General features: G+C 45.4%; 1 protein-coding gene and 1 pseudogene across 2 annotated transcripts in view; one reads left to right on the forward strand and one right to left on the reverse strand.

Annotated features, from left to right (window-relative positions):
• LOC134340346 (activin receptor type-1-like) overlaps positions 1–19,086 on the forward strand; it is a 133,687-nt gene that overhangs the window by 10,829 nt on the left and 103,772 nt on the right. Inside the window, exon 1 of one of the 2 annotated variants that reach the window (XM_063037481.1) lies at positions 4,324–4,440. The exons of the other annotated variant lie outside the window; for it this stretch is intronic. The gene's annotated coding sequence lies outside the window, so the exon portion shown is untranslated. Of the gene's footprint in view, positions 1–4,323; positions 4,441–19,086 lie in introns of those variants that run through there. 2 annotated transcript variants of the gene reach the window in all.
• On the reverse strand, positions 12,114–14,967 carry LOC134340496 (uncharacterized; annotated as a pseudogene).

Below are 19,086 nucleotides of genomic sequence, written 5' to 3' on the forward strand. Positions count from 1 at the left end.
TTATTTGGCTTTTTGCTCCATTCTCTGTAAACTCTAGAGACTGTTGTGCGTGAAATTCCCAGGAGATCAGCAGTTTCTGAGATGCCCTATCTGGCACCAACAATTGTTCCACAGTCAAAGTCACTTAGATCACATTTCTTCCCCATTCTGATGTTTGGTCTGAAAAACAATTGAACCTCTTGACCATATCTGCATGCTTTTATGCATTGAGTTGCTGATTAGATATTTGCATTAACGAGCAGGTGCACAGATGTACCTAATAAAGTGGCCAGTGAGTGTAAGTTAACATAAACTTAAATTGGCATAAATTAGACGTATCTTACATGACAAAATAAACTAAAAGAATCATGATGACATTGGTGCATGTTGAGAGGTAAAAATAAAAACAGCGTTAGCATTACAAGTTAAAAGCCTTTTGATCTGAATCATTAACTGTTTCTCTCTCCATAGATGCTGCTTGACCTGTTGAGTGTTTCAATAATTGTTTTCTTTTACTTACATTAACATTCCTCATTTCCAAATCCAATTAGCAAACTGGCTTTGGAATCCTGTAGGATTCAAAGGCATCACTTCTCATTCTTCTGAACTCTAAAGGTTATAGGCTCCCAACCTATCCTCGTTGAACAATGCCAAGTGCATCTTGAGAAACACACTGGCAAGTCTTCATTGTGCTCCCTCAGATCCAAGTATATCCTTTCTCCAGCATAAGGACAACCCAACACACTAAACGCTGGAGGAACTTAGTGGGTCAGGAGGGAAATGGGCACTTGATTCATCAGGCTGAGACCTTTCATCCAGTGAAGATGAAGGGTCTCAGCTTGAAACATCGATTGTTTATTTCCCTCCATAGATACTGCCTAACCTGTGTTTTGTGCGTTGATCCAGATTCCAGCGACTGCAATCTCTTGTGTCTCCTGCTCTGTAAATGCATTGCATTTGTGATAGATGGTGGCACAAGCAAACTGTTCAGGATTTTTTCCTGTTTCGGTTTCATGGATCACACCGAAAAGAAACGGGGCCACTTTATCAATGGAGTCGTGGTCAGAGAGTACTACAGCATAGAAACAGGCCCTTTGGCATACCTAGTCCATGCCAACCTGATCTTCTGCCTCATCCCACTTACCTGCACTCAGACCATATGCCTCCCCTCCTATCCACGCATCTATCCAAACTTTTCTTAAGTGCGACAATTGAACCCACATCTACCACTTACACTGACAGCTTTTTCCACACTCACATGACCCTCTGAATGAAGAAGTTTCCTCTTAGTTTCCCCTTAAATATTTCATCTTTCACCCTAAACCTATGACCTCTAGTTCTCAGGGATCGCTCCCTACGCGACTCCCTTGTCCATTCGTCCCCCCCGCATCCCTCCCCACTGATCTCCCTCCTGGCACTTATCCGTGTAAGCGGAACAAGTGCTACACATGCCCTTACACTTCCTCCCTTACCACCATTCAGGGCCCCAGACAGTCCTTCCAGGTGAGGTGACATTTCACCTGTGAGTCGGCTGGGGTGATATACTGCGTCCGGTGCTCCCGATGTGGCCTTTTATATATTGGCAAGACCCGACGCAGACTGGGAGATCGCTTTGCTGAACATCTACACTCTGTCCGCCAGAGAAAGCAGGATCTCCCAGTGGCCACACATTGTAATTCCACATCCCATTCCCATTCTGACATGTCTCTCCACGGCCTCCTCTACTGTAAAGATGAAGCCACACTCAGGTTGGAGGAACAACACCTTATATTCCGTCTGGGTAGCCTCCAACCTGATGGCATAAACATCGACTTCTCTAACTTCTGCTAATGCCCCACTTCCCCCTCGTACCCCATCTGTTACTTATTTTTATACACACATTCTTTCTCTCACTTTCCTTTTTCTCCCTCTGTCCCTCTGAATATACCCCTTGCCCATCCTCTGGGTTCCCCCCCCCCCGCCCTTGTCTTTCTCCCTGGGCCTCCTGTCCTATGATCCTCTCGTATCCCCTTTGCCAATCAACTGTCCAGCTCTTGGCTCCATCCCTCCCCCTCCTGTCTTCTCCTATCATTTTAGATCTCCCCCTCTCCCTCCAACTTTCAAATCTTTTACTAGGTCTTCCTTCAGTTAGTCCTGACGAAGGGTCTCGGCCTGAAACGTCGATTGTACCTCTTCCTAGAGATGCTGCCTGGCCTGCTGCGTTCACCAGCAACTTTGATGTGTGTTACCTCTAGTTCTACTCTCACCCAAAATGAGGGGAAAAGGCCTACATGTATGCACTCTATCTATACCCATCATAATTTTGTATACCTCCATAAAATTTCCCCTCATTCTCCTGTGCTCCAGTAAATAAAGTCTTAACCTATTCAACATTCTGTGCCGATCGGAAATAACATCTCCTCCTCGCTGACAGTCAACACTGGTGCACCTCAAGGATGTATGCTGAGCCCACTGCTGTGTGGCTAGGCACAGCTCAAATGCCATCTATAAATTTGCTGACAGCACAACTATTGCTGGCAGAATCTCAGATGGTGACAAGGAGGCATGCAGGAGTGAGATAAATCACCTCGTTGAGTGGTGTCACAACAACAACCTTGCACTCAACATCAGTAAGACCAAGGAATTGATTGTGGGCTTCAGAAAGGGTAAGTCGAAGGAACACACACCAGTCCTTGTTGAGGGATCAGAAGTGGAAAGGGTGAGCATTCAATTTCCTGTGTGTCAACATCTCTAAAGATCTATCCTGGGCCCAACATATGAATGCAATTACAAAGAAGGCACAGCAGTGACTATTTTTCTTTAGAAGTTTGAGGAGAATTGGTATGTTACCAAAGACACTCACAAATTTCTACAGGTGTACCGTGGAGAGCATTCTAACTGGTTGTATTACTGTCTGGTATGGAGGGGCCACTGCACAGGATTGGAAAAAGCTGCAGAAAGTTGTAAACTCAGCCAGTTCCATCGTAGGCACCAGCCTCCCCAGCATCCAGAACACCTTCAAAAGGCAATGCCTCAAAAAGGCAGCATCCATTATTAAGGACCCCCATCACCTGTACATGCCCTTTTCCCATTGCTACCTTCAATGAGGAGGTACAGGAGCCTGAAGACACACACTCAATGTTTCAGGAACAGCTTCCTCCCCTCCACCATCAGAGTTCTGAATGGACAGTGAACTCATGAACACTACCTCACTATTTTTCCCTCTTTTTCATTACTTATTTAATTTTTTTATGTGCACTTCTTATTATCTTATAGTTTGCATTAATATATTGAGGTACAGATTAATTAATTACAAATTAATTTTGTGAATGTACTGCTGCCACAAGACAACAAATTTTCTGACATATGCTGGGATTGCCTATTTCTCCTAATCTGTCCAAGTCATTCGGCAGACAGTCTACTTCCTCACCACTGACTGCCCCTCCATCTATCTTTGTATCATCCACAAACTTGTCCACAAAGCCATCAATTCTGTCAACCAGATCATTGACATATAATGTGAAAAGAAGCGGTCCCAGCACCTATGCCCTCTGCAACATGTTCTGCATCCCTGCACCAATTGAATTGACAGCTCAGGCTGGCATTGAACCTCGTGGACCATGCGGCTTGTTGGCGCCAGTTACCAAATCTTTCCTTGGTCTTAGAAGCTGGGCATAGCACAGATTCATCAAGACCATTGCAGTGAACGTCTGATAACAGACTCCACAGACTCAGTCAATAATCCTTAGAGTGGCAATCTAACTGAGTGGGCTAAAATGGAAGAAGACAATACATAGAAAATATTTCCTTTCTGGGGAAATCAGGGACATGTGAGCTGTGCCCTTGGGTTTTGAACTAGGATGACCAGAAATGAAACCAGGAACATTGCTTCACTCAAGGGGTGATGGAACTGGAACTGAAACGGAATTGGGACTATCAGTGTCAGTGTATGCCTTGTTGAGTCAGGAGATCAGGAGGTGAATGTACACAGCAACCATAAGTGGAGCAGCAGGCTGAGCAGTTGAAGGGTCTCCTCCTGGTTGCAAATCGAAAGAGCCTCCCAAGGCTTTTCTTCGGGTTGTTTTTGTGATGAAAATAAGAAAACAAAAAACAAGATCTCTTGCAAATGTCCAAAACTGCATGGGAACAATCTGGATTTCACATTTAGATTTCTGCTTTTAATTTGTGCCAATGGGGAATATGGTTTGAGAGCAAAACAAGTTCAGGATGAAAACAGCTTGCCATTCGAAACCAGGATCTGTCAGCACCACATCCTGTGCTCCAGATTTTACTAAAGAGGAAGTTCAGCGACAGTTTAGCCGTATAAAGGCTGAAGGGCTTGAGGAGGGCACAGACCTTTCATAGTCACTGAGGCCTGACTTGTGCATGCATCAACGAATGAGAAGATGGTGTCAGTGTCGGGAAGCCTTTGGTGCAACTGATTGAAGGGACAAGATTACTCTCAGCTAATCTCCAGCCAAGGTGAGGCTCCTCCAACTTAACCCTCAGCCGATTTTCACGTGAAAGATAAAAAAACTTTGAGAGAATCAGTTTCATTCTTTATAGCTGCCAAGAAACAAACTTGGCAGCTTTATGCTAATATTCTCAGCTTCCCAGAAATGCAGGGTTTTGCGATCAGCCAAAAATAAGTCAGTTCCTAACACCCCACGGTGCTGAACAAATTGCAACGGAGGGACACAGCAGCAGCCTGTAGTGGCCTGTCCACCGTCCCTTAATGTCTTGTGCATGTGCTGGCTGCATGAGAGGACAGCCAGACTTCAGATCAAAGGGGAACTGAATTCCCATGACAGAAATTGTGTTACTAACGTATTGACTCATACATGTGAATATGTGTCAAAAGTAACTCAGTTCTCCTAATGAGTCATTTTTATTCTCTTCTTGGAGGATTGGGGTGGAGGATATCACAGAAACTGTATGGATTCAATTAACATGAAACTGGCTGTTTGTTTAAAATATAGCTGAAAAAATTACTCTTTGGCATTTCTATGGCACAATCACTAAAGCTGCTCTTTGGCGTACTTTGTGTTTTCTAAATGGAACCCAAATAGTTACAGTAACTTCATCATCAACTGAGTGTTCACTGACCTGCACTGGCTCTCATACCCAAAACACCTCTGTGAATTCACACATTGTAATGGATATTCACTTTCAAGGGTCTGAGAGGGTTTTTTGCTAAACTCGGCTTCCTACTGCAGCAGGACAACCTTTCCAAAAGATCAGAGCTGTTTTATGACAAAGTTAAACTTCTAATAAATATTCCTCGCTCAACTCCTTCAACCAGTCTTCAGTTCTTAAGACCATAGGATATAGGAGCAGAAGCAGGCCATTCAGCCCATTGAGTCTACTCCGCCATTCAATCACAGGCTGATCCAATTCTTCCAGTCATCCCCACTCCCCTGCCTTCACCCCATACCCCTTGATCAAGAACCTATCAATCTCTGCCTTAAATGCACCCAATGACTTGGCCTCCACAGCTGCTCATGGCAACAAATTCCACAGATTTGCCACCCTCTGAATAAAATAATCTCTCCGCATCTCTGTTCTAAATGGACATCCTTCAATCATGAAGTCGTGCCCTCTTGTCCTGGACTCCCTTACCATGGGAAATAACTTTGCCATATCTAATCTGTTCAGGCCTTCTACCATTCAGAATGTTTCAATGAGATCCCCCCTCATTCTCCTGAACTCCAGGGAATACAGCCCAAGAGCTACCAGACGTTCCTCATACAGTAACCCTTTCATTCCTGGAATAATTCTCGTGAATCTTCTCTGAACCCTCTCCAATGTCAGTATATCCTTTCTAAAATAAGGAGCCCAAAACTGCACACAATACTCCAAGTGTGGTCTCATGAGTGCCTTATAGAGCCTCAACATCACATCCCTGCTCTTACATTCTATACCTCTAGAAATGAATGCCAACATTGCATTTGCTTTCTTCACAACCAACTCAACCTGAAGGTTAACCTTTAGGGTATCTTGCACAAGGACTCCCAAGTCCTTTTGCAGCTCTGCATTTTGAATTCTCTCCCCATCTAAATAACAGTCTATTATTTTCTTCCACCAAAGTGCATGACCATACACTTTCCAACATTGTATTTTATTTGCCACTTCTTTGCCCATTCCCCTGAACTATCTAAGTCTCTCTGCAGGCTCTCTGTTTCCTCAACACTACCCGTTCCTCCACCTATCATCAACAAATTTAGCCACAAGTCCATTAATCCCATAATCCAAATCGTAAAAAGCAGTGGTCCCAACACCAACCCCTGTGGAACTCCACTGGTAACCAGCAGCCAGCCAGAATAGGATCCTTTTATTCCCACTTTCTGTTTTCTGCTGATCAGCGAATGCTCACCCATGCTAGTAACTCCCCTGTAATTCCATGGGAACTTATCTTGCTAAGCAGCCTCATGTGCGGCACCTTGTCAAAGGCCTTCTGAAAATCCAAGTACACCCCACATCCACTGCATCTCCTTTGTCTACCCTGCTTGTTATTTCCTCAAAGAATTGAAGTAGGTTTGTCAGGCAGGATTTTCCTTTCAGGAAAATATGCTGGCTTTGGCCTATCTTGTCATGTGCCTCCAGGTACTCCGTAATCTCATCCCTAACAATCAATTCCAACAACTTCCCAACCACTGATATCTTAAAGAAATTGCAAGCAGTCATCTGTTTGAAGTTAAAAGGACACCTGAGCTTCTAACTAAGATATGTAGTTTACTAAGTGAACCACCCATGACTATTCTTTTCTGCATTAGCCAAACGCAAGACACTGAAGGCTATGGTAATTGGCCTATATTAAACCAGGCATCTACAGCTAAGCTATTTGCACTATTTTGGACCAGAAGTTATTGGACCATCTGTGTGAGTTACTTTGTCCTAGCAAAGTTATCTGGAAAACGTATGCAGATTATGTCATCTAGTAGAAAATAGTATAACTATCAGAAGTGTTGAGAATTGTTAGGAATGAGAAGAAGAATAACAGAAATATGAAGATGCAGAAAGCAGAACTAAAATTCCTTCCTCAAACTTCAGTTTTGGAAGCATGACTCATTCATGTGCGATGCTCTTTTATTTTGTAAGAATCATACCTGTGTTTGCAAAATCCTTTGTAGTTTTTTGGAATTTGGAAATATTTCATAAATTGGAAATCCTCTGTGGGTGTGAAATATGTGTTAAGAACTATTTGTCTAAATTTAAATGTGTATCATTAAAAATAAACTGTGTTTAAACTATTTTGTTAGCTGAAACTATCTCCTCCTTGGTAGAGGGGGAACCCACTGCTCAGATAGTGGGTATTGGCAGCTCGACCTCCCTGCAGAGGCTGGATAGAGAGGTAATCTAGTCTTTGAAGAATAGCTGGATACTGTATCCATTGACATCCAGAATATATCGGATATGGCTTAAAACTTTCTTTTGAGTTTTGGGCTTTGCAGACAAAGAACCCAATACCAGCACACCATCCCCATTTCTGTAATTGCTTTCAGCTCTGGAACACCTTGTCAAATCTTGACTCCATCACTTCCAGCATCTTGGTTGTCCCTGGCACTCATCACTCTTACATTCACTGCCATTCTGTTACCAAGGCCCCAAGAGCTCCAGAACCTCCTCTCTACACCTCTCTACCCCTCTTTCCCCTCCTAAGAATCTGCAAGGTAATGTTGCAAATCTATAAAACTCTGGTTAGACCACACTTGAATATTGTGTTCAGTTCTGGTTGCCTCATTGTAGGAAGAATAGATTTAGAGAGGGTGCAGTGGAAATTTACCAGGATGTTGTCTGGACTAGAGAGCATGTCTTATGAGGATAGGTTGAGTGAGCTAGGGATTTTCTTTTTGAAGCGAAGGAGGATGAGAGGTGACTTGATAGAGGTATACAAGATGATGGCAAGCATAGATCGGGTGGATAGCCAGAGACTTTTTCCCAGGGCTGAAATGGCCAGTACCAGAGGGGGCATAGCTTTAAGATGAATGGAGGAAAGTATAGGGGGGATGTCAGAGAGAGGTTTTTTTTTTACACAGAGAGTGGTGGATGCATGGAATGCACTGCCAGGGGTGGTGGTAGAGGCAGATACAGTAGGGACATTTAAGAAATTCTTAGATAGACACATAGAAAATAGAGGGAAAGGTTAGATTGACCTCAGAGTAGGTTAAAAGATAGGGAATACATGGGCACAAGCAAGTGATCAGCTTAGTCACTTTTCTTGTAATCACAAGATCCTGTTAGACATTGGTAGTCCGGAATGCTGCAAGTCCAATTCTTGTAGGAGAACGGTGGGGTGGGGGGTGTGGACAATGCACGGCCGTGGTTGTAGTGAGGACTAGGCCTCAAGCTGCGTTGTTGTCTGCTTGCAGCCAATCAGGGAGAGGCATTAGAGTTGGCGACTCACCAGAGTGCCGGAGGCGGTGCGCGCTGCATCCATGCTGGACCCTGAAGTGACTGAATGAGGGAAGAATTAGGTCAAGCTACACTCAGTGGCCACTTTATTGGGGATCTCCTGTATCTAATAAAGTGGCCACTGGGTGTACGTTTGTGGTCTTCTGCTGCTGTAGCCCATCCACTTCGAGGTCCAACATGTTGTGTGTTCAGAGATGCTCTTTTGCACATCACTGTTGTAACGTGTGGTTATTTGAGTTCCTGTCACCTTCCTGTCAGCTTGAACCAGTCTGGCCATTCTCCTCTGACCTCTCTCAGTAACAAGGCATTTTCACCCACAGAACTGCCATTCACTGCAGTTTTCTTTGTTGTTTTCGTACCATTCCCTGTAAACTCTAGAGAATGTTGCATTTGAAAAAACCAGGAGGTCAGTAGTTTCTGAGGTATCCAAACCACCCCATCTGGTACCAACAATCATTCCACAGCCAAAGTAACTCAGATCACATTTCTTCCCCATTCTGATGTTTGGTCTAAATGACAGCTGAACCTCCTGACTGTGTCAGCATGCTTTTATGCACTGAGTTGCTACAACGTGATTGGCTGATTTGATACTTTCATTAACAAGGTGTTTAGGTGTACCTAATAAAGTGGCCACTGAGTGTACGTCAGTGATAATAAACCTGTTTCTGTCTTCTGATAAACACAAGTGATTCTGCAGATGCTGGAAATCCAGAGCAACACACAAAAACGCTGGAGGACCTCAGCAGATTAGTTAGCATCCATGGACGGGAATAAAGAGCCAACATTTCAGGCCAAGGTCGTAATTAAGGGTCTGTTCTTCTGATTCTACTGCTCCCTTCAATAGGGACATAAAAGATTCTCTGGGCCCTCAAGTCACAGCAGTTCACCTTAATATAAATCATGTGGTCAGTTTTAAAAAATTTCAGATACATGCTTTTACTTTAAAATAAATTCATTTATATAATCTTCAACTAATATTTAAAGCCTCACTCAACTACTGCTAACATTTGTTGGAGTCTTCGGCATATGATTCTCCACAACAGTATTTTTCTGCCGCATTCCCTGTTCACAAAATGATACAAACATCTCAGAAGGTTATCCTACATTAAAAACGTCTAAATTTGATGGAAAGCAATGAATCCAACCAAGACTTTTCACAGATCACATAGAATTTACTCTTTCACATTTCCATACAACCTGTCTGATTCTCTCAAAGGAAATTCTTGGAAATTTTGCACTATTTCCCATCCCAGTTGCTTGTTTTCCTCCAGCTTCCGAGGTCTGTGGTCCAAGCCAGACTGCCACGTGGTATGTTTGTTGCCAGCTGTGGGTATCCAGGCTAAAAAAGTGTGCAGTGTTCCCAGGATTGACATACTCAGCTCCATGAATGCAGAAACACATGTTGTGCTAATCTGACCGTCTGATAAATAAAGATTTGCAGGGGCATGAAAACACTGGTATTACACAGTAGGAAGCCAGGCATTAAGCAGAGCTCAGTGGGCTACAACTTGAATCTGAGGGTCATGGATTCAATCCCCACTGAAGACTTAATCACATAACTCAGGCTGACAGACAGATGTTTACGTCCTCCCGTCAATCTCATCTAAAAATGGACAACCTGCACATTATTGTATGTTGAGCATCAACCCTCCAGTACTGCAGCTATCTAGTAGTTATAACTTCAACTGTGTCGGTGAGCACACAGTGACCTGAAACATTCTAATGTTGGGTAAACCTGAGTTCTTTCTTTTGATTTGATTGCAATTCCTCTGTGCGGTGTTTGAGCAAAGATGTTAATATTGAAAATACATACATCACTTTAACAGAAACTGAGCTTTCATATGAATGCTGATAATGTGAAGGTGACATCCATTACCTCAGACCCTCACCACCCGTGACATTTTGTTTATTTATTTGATTTAGTGATACAGCGTGGAGTCAACTCTTCCAGCCCCAGCAACACCCCACAACCCCAATTAATCTAGCCTAATCACGGGACACTTTACAATGACCAATTAACCTACTCAGTATGTCTTTCGACTGTGGGAGGAAACCAGAGGACTGGGAGAAAACCCACACATTCCAAACAGAGACTCCTTACAGAACAGCGTCAAAATTGAACACTGAACTCCAGAGTGCCCTGAGCTGTAATAGTGTCACACTAACTGCTACGTTACCATGGCAACCATGCCTTCTTTGTTTTTACTATGGGAGGAGGTACAGGAGCCTGAAGACACACACTCAACATTTCAGGAACAGCTTCTTCTCCTCTGCCAGATTTCTGAACGGACAATGAGCACATGAACACTGCCTCACTATTCCAGTTTTTGCACAATTTATTTATTTTTGTAATTGATTGCTGTTCCTCTCCGCGCCTTGAAAGTCGGCTGGGGGTTAAGTTGGAAGAGCCTCACCTTGGCTGGAGATTAGCTGAGAGCAGATGATCCATATCCCTTCATTCCCTGCTTGTTCAAGCAACTGTCTGAATGCTTCTTAAATGCCACAATTGTATCTGCTAACTTTAAATACAAGACATTCTGCAGATGCTGGAAATCCAGAGCAACACACACAAAATGCTGGAGGAACTCAGCAGATCAGGCAGAATCTATGGAGGGGAATAAACAGTCGATGTTTCGGGCCAAGACCCTTCTTCAGGACCCTGCTTCCATCATTTCCCTGGCAGCCTCTCCCAGGCACCTGCAGCTCTCTGCGTAAAAAACTTGCTTTGTGAACCTTTAAAATTCCACCTCTTGCTTTCAAGGTTCTCCCTCGAGCATTTGATATTTCCACCCTGCAGAAGAAAATGATCCTGACTGTCTTGTATTTAGAAGTACAGGTGCAAAAGCTGAACTCGGTTGTGATTTCCACAGCAAATGAAAACTTTACAGACTCGTGCTTGGCAAAGATAATAGAGGCCAATTTAGAGCCTCCTTCCTGAATCTGTGTCATCAGGAGAGGAGGAACTGGATGGTTCAATTTTGGCTGGCAATTATTTAATCCTCAGGACCATCAGCTGCTTCTGAATCATCCACAGGGGAGGTTGAAGGGAAGTGAAGGAAGGGAAGAGAATAGTTCATGTAGAACACTCAGTGTTATAAGAGTTGTCATCATTGTAATGTATCCTGGGCAGCTATAGGAAGCAGATGGCGGGGTCCATGAAGAGCAATAGCTCAGGAGCAAAAGTCCAGGATGGGTCTACACCTAGAGGGTAAGGAGGACTGTACATCCACAGCAGACATTCAATGTATCACAGAGTCATACAGCATGGAGAAAGGCCCTTCAGCCTAATTGGTCCATGCCAACAAAGTTACCCATCTAAACTAGTCCCATTTGCCCCCGTTTTGCCTATACCCCTCTGAAAATAAATCTGCCATTTGTTTTTGATTTCTCTCACAGAAATCAGTTAACAAATAAGAAATCGATAGAACATAGAACAATACAGCACAGTTCAGGCCCCTCAGCCCACGATTTTGCGCTGACCTTTTAACCTACTCTAAGATCACCCCAACCCTTTCCACCGACGTAGCCCTCCATTTTTCTATCATCCATGTGCCTATCTAAGAGTTTCTTAAATGCCTCTAACATAGGATTCGGAGATGCATTCTGCGGATGCGCTGGGACACATCATCAGTGATGTAACCTGGGGTCATCAGGTGTTTCGGGTCTTTCAACATCATACACCCTCGCCCAGGCGACCCAGCCAGGGTTGATCAGACCCCAACTTGTGTCCCAGCAACATTGGCCTACGGATCACCCCTCCTGATCCACAGCCATCTGGAGGCTCTCTTGGCGGCCTCTGTGACGGTCCTGATAGCTTTCCTCTTGCCAGCCCCAGTGATGCCAAGTAGGGTGTAGACTCTGCAGAGTGAGCGGCTGGCAAAACCCCTGCACCCGACTTCGATGGGCTCACAGCGAGTCCTCCAGCCTTGCCTCCAGCACTGCTCCACCAGCTCCTAGTACTCGGCCCACTTCCGCTCATTCGCCTCCTCAATGCGGTCCTCCCAAGGAACTGTCAACTCGATGAGGACAACCTGCTTCGAGGACACTGAAGAAAGGACCACATCCGGCCTCAGTGAAGTTGTTGCTATTTGGTTGGGAAACTTCAGCTGCCTCCCCAGGTCAACTTGAAGCAGCCAATCTGCTGCGGTGCTAAGCAGGCCCGATGATGACGCTGGTCTGGGCTGATGTAGGGGCCGTGCTCCGGCTCTGACAAAGGAGATGTTCTTCCTCTGACCACTCTGTTTGCTGGTGGTCATGGCCATCGCAATGCTCTCTGCCACTGGCTTCAGCACCTGGTCACGATGCCACCGGGAGTGACCTTCCCCCAAGGCTTTAGGGCAGCTGCTAAGGATGTGCTCCAGTGATCCTCTTCCTGAACAGAGAGGACATGCTGGTGTATCACTCTTGCCCCAGACATGGAAGTTTGCAGGGCTTGGCAAGACATCAGCCTGGATCATAAATTTAATGCACTGGGGTTCTGCCTGCCAGATGTCAGACCAGGAGATTCTCTGCTCCACCACACCTTCCCACCGTGTCCACGCTCCCTGCTGTCGCATGCCCACCATCCTGCTATTCCTCTCCTCTTCAACGCCAGCCCGCACTTCCTCCAGGACTAGTTGGCATCTGTCCTTGCCTTTGGCCTTGTCATAGCGAGGTTGTGAAACGGAGCCCAGCCCCGCTCACCCAGTTGACACTGTTCCCACCAGAGCCCTGTGTCTCAGCCGGGACTCTGCTACCACCAGCCCTCCCTGTGCCTTCCACTTCCTGCCCGTCCGTACCTGGATGCCAGCTGCTGCCACTTTAGGGTCCTTGGAATCACTGTACTGCAGCACCTCTCTTGTGCGGGAAACCCTGAACTCCTCGCCCAGGCTGCTGAAGGGAAGTTGCAGCTTATTGTACCTTCCGTACAGTGCTGCGCCGCTCAGACTACGAGGTAGGCCCAGCCACCTCAAAGGTAGCTACTGACCTTTCTCTCCAGCAACTCCACAGTTGTCACAGGCACCTCGTATACCAGTAGCGGCCATAGAGTTCAGGGTAGGATGCCATGCTGCTAAATCCAGGCTTTGAGCCTTCCAGGTAGGCCTGACTTGCCCACCGTGGTGAGCCAGCTCTCAAGCTCCTTGGAAGCTGATCAGATGGCAGCTGCATCTCTGAGGCTACAGTCGGAGACCTTCCCCAAGCTCTTGACTGGCTTCTCGGCCATCCAAGGTAAAATGAAACTTGTCCACCACTTTGCCCTTCTTCAACACCATGGAGCTGGATTTAGCTGGTCTGAATCTCATCCTTGCCCATGTGATGAGCTTTTCCAGGCCCTGGAGGATCCACCTGCCGCCAGGAACCGATGTTGTTGTGACAATGAGGTCATCCATAAAGGCTCTGGTCGGGGCTGCCGAACACCAGACTTGGTCATCGGGCCTTTACACTCTGCCTCAGCTGCCTTGAATATCATATACACGGCACGGGCAAAGAGAATAACGGAGATTGTGCACCCAGTTATAATCCCCTTCTCCAGCCTGTGCCAGCCTGATGTTATAGCTCCGGAAGTGACTCTCAGTCTGAAGTTCCCGTAGTAGTTCATGATGAGGACCCTGACCTTTCTGGGAGCATGGTGATGGTCCAGTGTAAACTCCACCAGTTTGTGGGGTATTGACCCATACGCATTGGCGGGATTGAGCCAAAGCACGACCATGTCTCCCTTCCCCATGTGCGCCCCCCTGATCAGCTGGGTGACCACTCCAGTGTGTTCCAGGCACCCAGGCACTCTGGGAATTCCACTCCTTTGCACTGAAGTGTCGATGTAAGCGTTCTTGAGGAGAAAGTCCATCATCCGGCGGGACAAGACACTAAAGAAGATTTTCCCTTCCACACTAAGCAGCGAGATGGATCTGAACTGCTCCAGGTTCGATGAATTTTCCTCCTTGGGGATCCAGACCCCCTCTCTGTACCTCCACTGGTCTGCCCCTGTCCCCATGCGCCAATCACTCGCAGGGTCTTCCAAGGATCTTGAGAAGCTCCGGGCAGTGCTTGTACACCTTGTCGGGTCCTCTGCTGGGTCCTGGCGCAGAACTGGCTCTGGCTGAAGACACAACCTCCTGGACTTCCCTCCAGGTGGGCTCCCTCACATCGAACTCCACTATGGGGAGTGATTGGCTTGTAAGGGCTCTGTGGAGGCCCAGCTCTGGCTCCCTTGCAGGGTTGCTCAGGATGTCATGAAGGAAATGGTCTACCTCTTCTTTAGAGCACACAAGGTGGCCGCTGCGTTTCTGCCCTAGGAGCTGTTTTGTAAAAGCAAACGGATTGCCTATGAAGGCAGTTCGCCTCCTGGCTCTTTCTCTCCCTCGCCTCCTGTGCCACTCTGCTCTGAGCAGGGTCATTAGCTTCTTCCTGCAGAAGTTCCAAAGCTCAACCGGGGGGAGGTTTCTCCTCCTCCGTTGCTACCTTGAACTGCCGTGCCAGGGACCGGAACTCTTAGCACAGTTGCTGGATCTGGGCTGCCCTGCGGTTCATCGTGTATTGGGATCTGGTGGTCTTTCCCTCTATTCCAAACCTGTCTGTGGCAAAGCTGACAGTGATGGTGGTCATTGTCTGAAGCCGTCTGTCAACATCCCCCTTGGCTGTCAACTCTATGATCCTTGCTACATCCCCATCGAACTGGAGTCACTCTTTCTTGTTGCTGGCTGGGGGCCACTTGATCCGGCGCTGTTGAACTATGTTGCTTGGGACAGAAGCTTCTGATACTTGGAGGTTCAGGGCTCTGTGGAGTGACTCCAGGCTGGGCTCCTCCTGCGTCTCACCAGGTGTAAATCCTGGGTCTCTGATGCTTTCAGCTCAATGGGCCACTACACTGATTGCTGTATGGTAGAGGTACGTAACACTGAGGAAGCTGACCGACACCAACCAGGGGGAATTAGCCAGGGTTTGCTCTTCCAACGATTCCCTGGGCGATCCTGCTCACAAGCAAAGGTGAGTCAAGAAAAACCTGGAACAGGCTCAGTCCTCTTATCCTCGACCACTCACTCAGAAAGGACCGTGACATGTTGGGGAAAAATCTGTTGAGTTCCAGCCAGTATCTTCTGCCACTAAGAACGTTCCTTGCTCGCTGGGACTGTTGTGGGAGTCTGCCAGAAATGGAGTGCCATGATTGATCAATTACTTCATTCCTATTGGAAAGTGTAACCACCTGGAGGAACTGAGTGAGTCTGTGGAGAGAAACGGACAGTCAATGTTTCAGGTTGAGAGCCTTCATCTGGACTGAACAAGTGACTGGAGATAACCCTGTAAAGACATGAGGAGAAGTTGTGGAAGAGATGACAGGTGAATCCAGGTGAGGAAGGGAGACAACCTGATCATTCTAATTACTCCATTGGATCTTAGAAGAATGATAGATCAAAGTTCAAAGTAAATTTATTATCAATAGATCTTAGCAAATAAAACCCTGAGATTCATTTTCTTGCAGGCAGTTACAACAAAAAAGAAATACAACTGAATTTTACAATAATATTATGAAAACATGTAAGGTTCTGATGGAGTGGACAGTGTAGATTCTGTAAGGAGCTCTCTCCTGCTGGGGAAATCTAGAAACAGGGGCAACAGCTTCAGAATAAGGGGGCAGCTGATTAGTGTGAGGAGGTGGAATAGCTTCTCTCAGAGGGAAATGAACGTTTACAGTTCTCCATCCAGGAGGTCCAGCCTTTCAAAGCAGATTTTGGTTTATAGGTGTGACAAGGGTTATGGAAACAGGGAAGTGTTAGCTAAAGCTAAGATCAGATTTTATTGTACAGTGAAGAGAGTACTCCTCCTCATAGCCCTTATGAATTATGTTCTTACCTTTCTTTGTTCTGAAAAATTAAATATCTTTGCATGATTTCACTCTAAGTTCTGACATTTTCAATTAGTGCCCCACCCCGCCAAGGCTGTTTCCATGATGTATTACTTAACATGGAACACAGAATACTGGCCCTTCAGCCCACAATGTTGTACTGACCTTTTAACCTACTCTGCAACCAGTCTAACTCTTCCCTCCAACACAACTCTCCATTTTTCTTTCATCCATGTGTCAATCTGAGAGTCTCTTAAATGCCCCTAATGTACCAGCTGCCAGCACTCTTCCCAGCAGTGCATTCCAGGCACTCACCACTCTCTCTGCCATCTCCGCTAAATTTTCCTCTACTCACCTTCAGTGGAGATTCTGTGGATTTCATTGCTACAGACAGCTGTGGAGGCAAAGCTATTGGGTATATATAGAGTAGAGGTTGATAGGTTCTTGATACATCAGGGTGTCAAAGGTTACAGAGAGAAAGCACGAGAATGGGGTTGAGAGGGAAAATAAATCAGCCATGATAGAATGCAGAGCAGAGTCAATGGGCCGAATGGCCTGATCCTGCCCCTGTGTCTTACGGTTTTATGGTCAAAGCCAAAATGTGATGCTCAGAATTAAATGCAGTACTCCAAAAGGGATCCGGCCAGAATTATAGACAATCTACTAATAGCTACATGAATGAAAAGTGAGGGGTCACTGGTGCTTGTGCAACAAATCAGTTTCGTCACAGATGACAAGGAGAACACTGAAGTGGATAATCAGAAAGCAAATACTATGCTTTCCAAGAAATTTTAAAGTATATTTTATTTTAATTCAAAGTAAATTTATTTACAATGCAAATGAATTTACTTTGAACTTGAATTTTGAAATTTGAACTTAAACATTGTCTCTCATAGACTGAAACAAAACAATGGGTTGATAATATCTAGTATGTTGAGAGCCTGATAGAGGGAAATGTTACATTTGGGCATCAAAACAGAGTACCATCAGCAATATTCAGATAATAGAAAAATGTTTAGTTGCAATAAATTTTATGCTTGGATCAGAGTAACTCTGGAGTTCAGAACATGATAACTGCAAGTTGCTTACATAAGATGTTCCAGAAAGATCTTGTGTTAATACCAGGTCTGTAAAGACTTTATGCATAGCAAGCTCCCACGCTGGAGAGGAGATAAGTGTCCAGGGAAATCTTTTTTTTTCGCACTATTGGCTGAGGGATTGATGTCGTTCAAGATTATAGGAGATCTCCCACTTCAAGAAAGTGCTAGTAACATACATGTTTTCCTACTGATTTTCATACAGCATGGACAAAGGCCCTTCAGCCCACATTCCCGATAATTTCCCCTTCCTCACAGACTCTATCACTCTCAGCCACTCTCTAGGGAGAATTTTCAATGGCCCATTAACCCAGCAATCCACACATCTTACAGAAGTGGGAGGAAACCCGAGCACCCAGGGGAAACCCACGAGGTCACAGGGACAACGTAGAAACTCCACACAGACAGCACCCGAGGTTGGGATCGAACCTGTGTCTCTGGAGCTATGAGGCAGCAGCTCTACCCACTGTGCCACCCCAGTGATGGATGAATAGTTCCTAGTGTATAAGTACCAGTCAATGGATTTGTAATGTACTGATAACCCTTCAGGCCAGTGAAAAACAGGTTCTAGGGATCAGGCTTCAGGTCGACTAGTACTCCTCGTGGAGAATTAGTCCTACATGCCTGCAGTCCATTCCTGTAAACAGAACTACAGAGGCAAAAGACTCGCAGCAAACGAACTGAACTATCTTGTGAGCACCTTGATCTGAGTGCACCAGACTACTGTTCAACAAGGCCCAAGAAAGGGAACATAGGCAACCATCACATCAGGATTGGCTGTGATGGCCTCAGTGCCAGACTGTGCACTTACATTTGAAGGTAGGTACTTCAAAGTTCAAAGTTCATATTAAATTTATTATTAAAGTAAAAATATGCCACCATATACTACCCTGAGATTCATTTTCTTGCAGGAAAATGAAGGAATATTATAGAATTTAAGAAAATCTACATATACATAACAAAGACTGGCAGACATCCAACGTGCAAAAGATGACAAATCATGCAAATAATAAATTTTAAAAGTAAATAAAAAATACTGAGAACATAAGTTGTAAGTAGTCCTTGAAAATGAGTCTGTAGGTTATGGCATCAGTTTAGATTTGAGGTGAATGAAGTTATCCATGCTGCTTCAGGAGCCTGATGGTTGAAGGGTAGTAACTGTTCCTGAACCTGGTGGTGTGAGATCTAAGGGTTCTGTACCTCCTGGCCAATAATAGTAGCGAGAAAAGAGCATGGCCTGGTTGATAGGGGGCCTTTATTCTGGATGCTGCTTTCTCGTGACAGTGCTCTTTGTGAATGTGCCTGTGATGGGCTGGGCTGTATCCACCGCATTCTGTACTTGGGCACAATACCAGATTGTTCCAGGTACCCCAGAGTGGAAACCCAGTGCTTTCTGGAGTGGGTGGGACATGGGCAAACAGCACTGGACCCCAAACATGTCCGAGCTGCTAATCAATCTACAACAAAGCCGCCAACGACAAAGAGCTCGAAGCTAATGTGCTTGAAAAGTGTTGCTTTTCATTTTCCAAACCTCCTTTTAGCCTCCTTTCGGATTATCACAAAGGTTAAACACATTTGGATTCAGTATCCTGCCTGCTGTCCTGAAATTCCAACAGGAGTGTCTTAGGGTCAGATCCCTCTTCCTGTATTAGAAGCAGGAGGATGTTCGGCTGTTGGAAGCCTTGGGGGAGGGGATTTGGGAGAAAGGATAAAGGGAGAGGATGCAGAAACAACTCCAACCAAGTTTTAATTAGACAAAGGACAATTTCACTTTAGTCTGAACCAAATTTGATTTGTTTC

The sequence above is a fragment of the Mobula hypostoma genome, chromosome X1, assembly GCF_963921235.1.
Source record: "Mobula hypostoma chromosome X1, sMobHyp1.1, whole genome shotgun sequence".
In the NCBI taxonomy this organism is placed as follows: Eukaryota; Metazoa; Chordata; class Chondrichthyes; order Myliobatiformes; family Myliobatidae; genus Mobula; species Mobula hypostoma.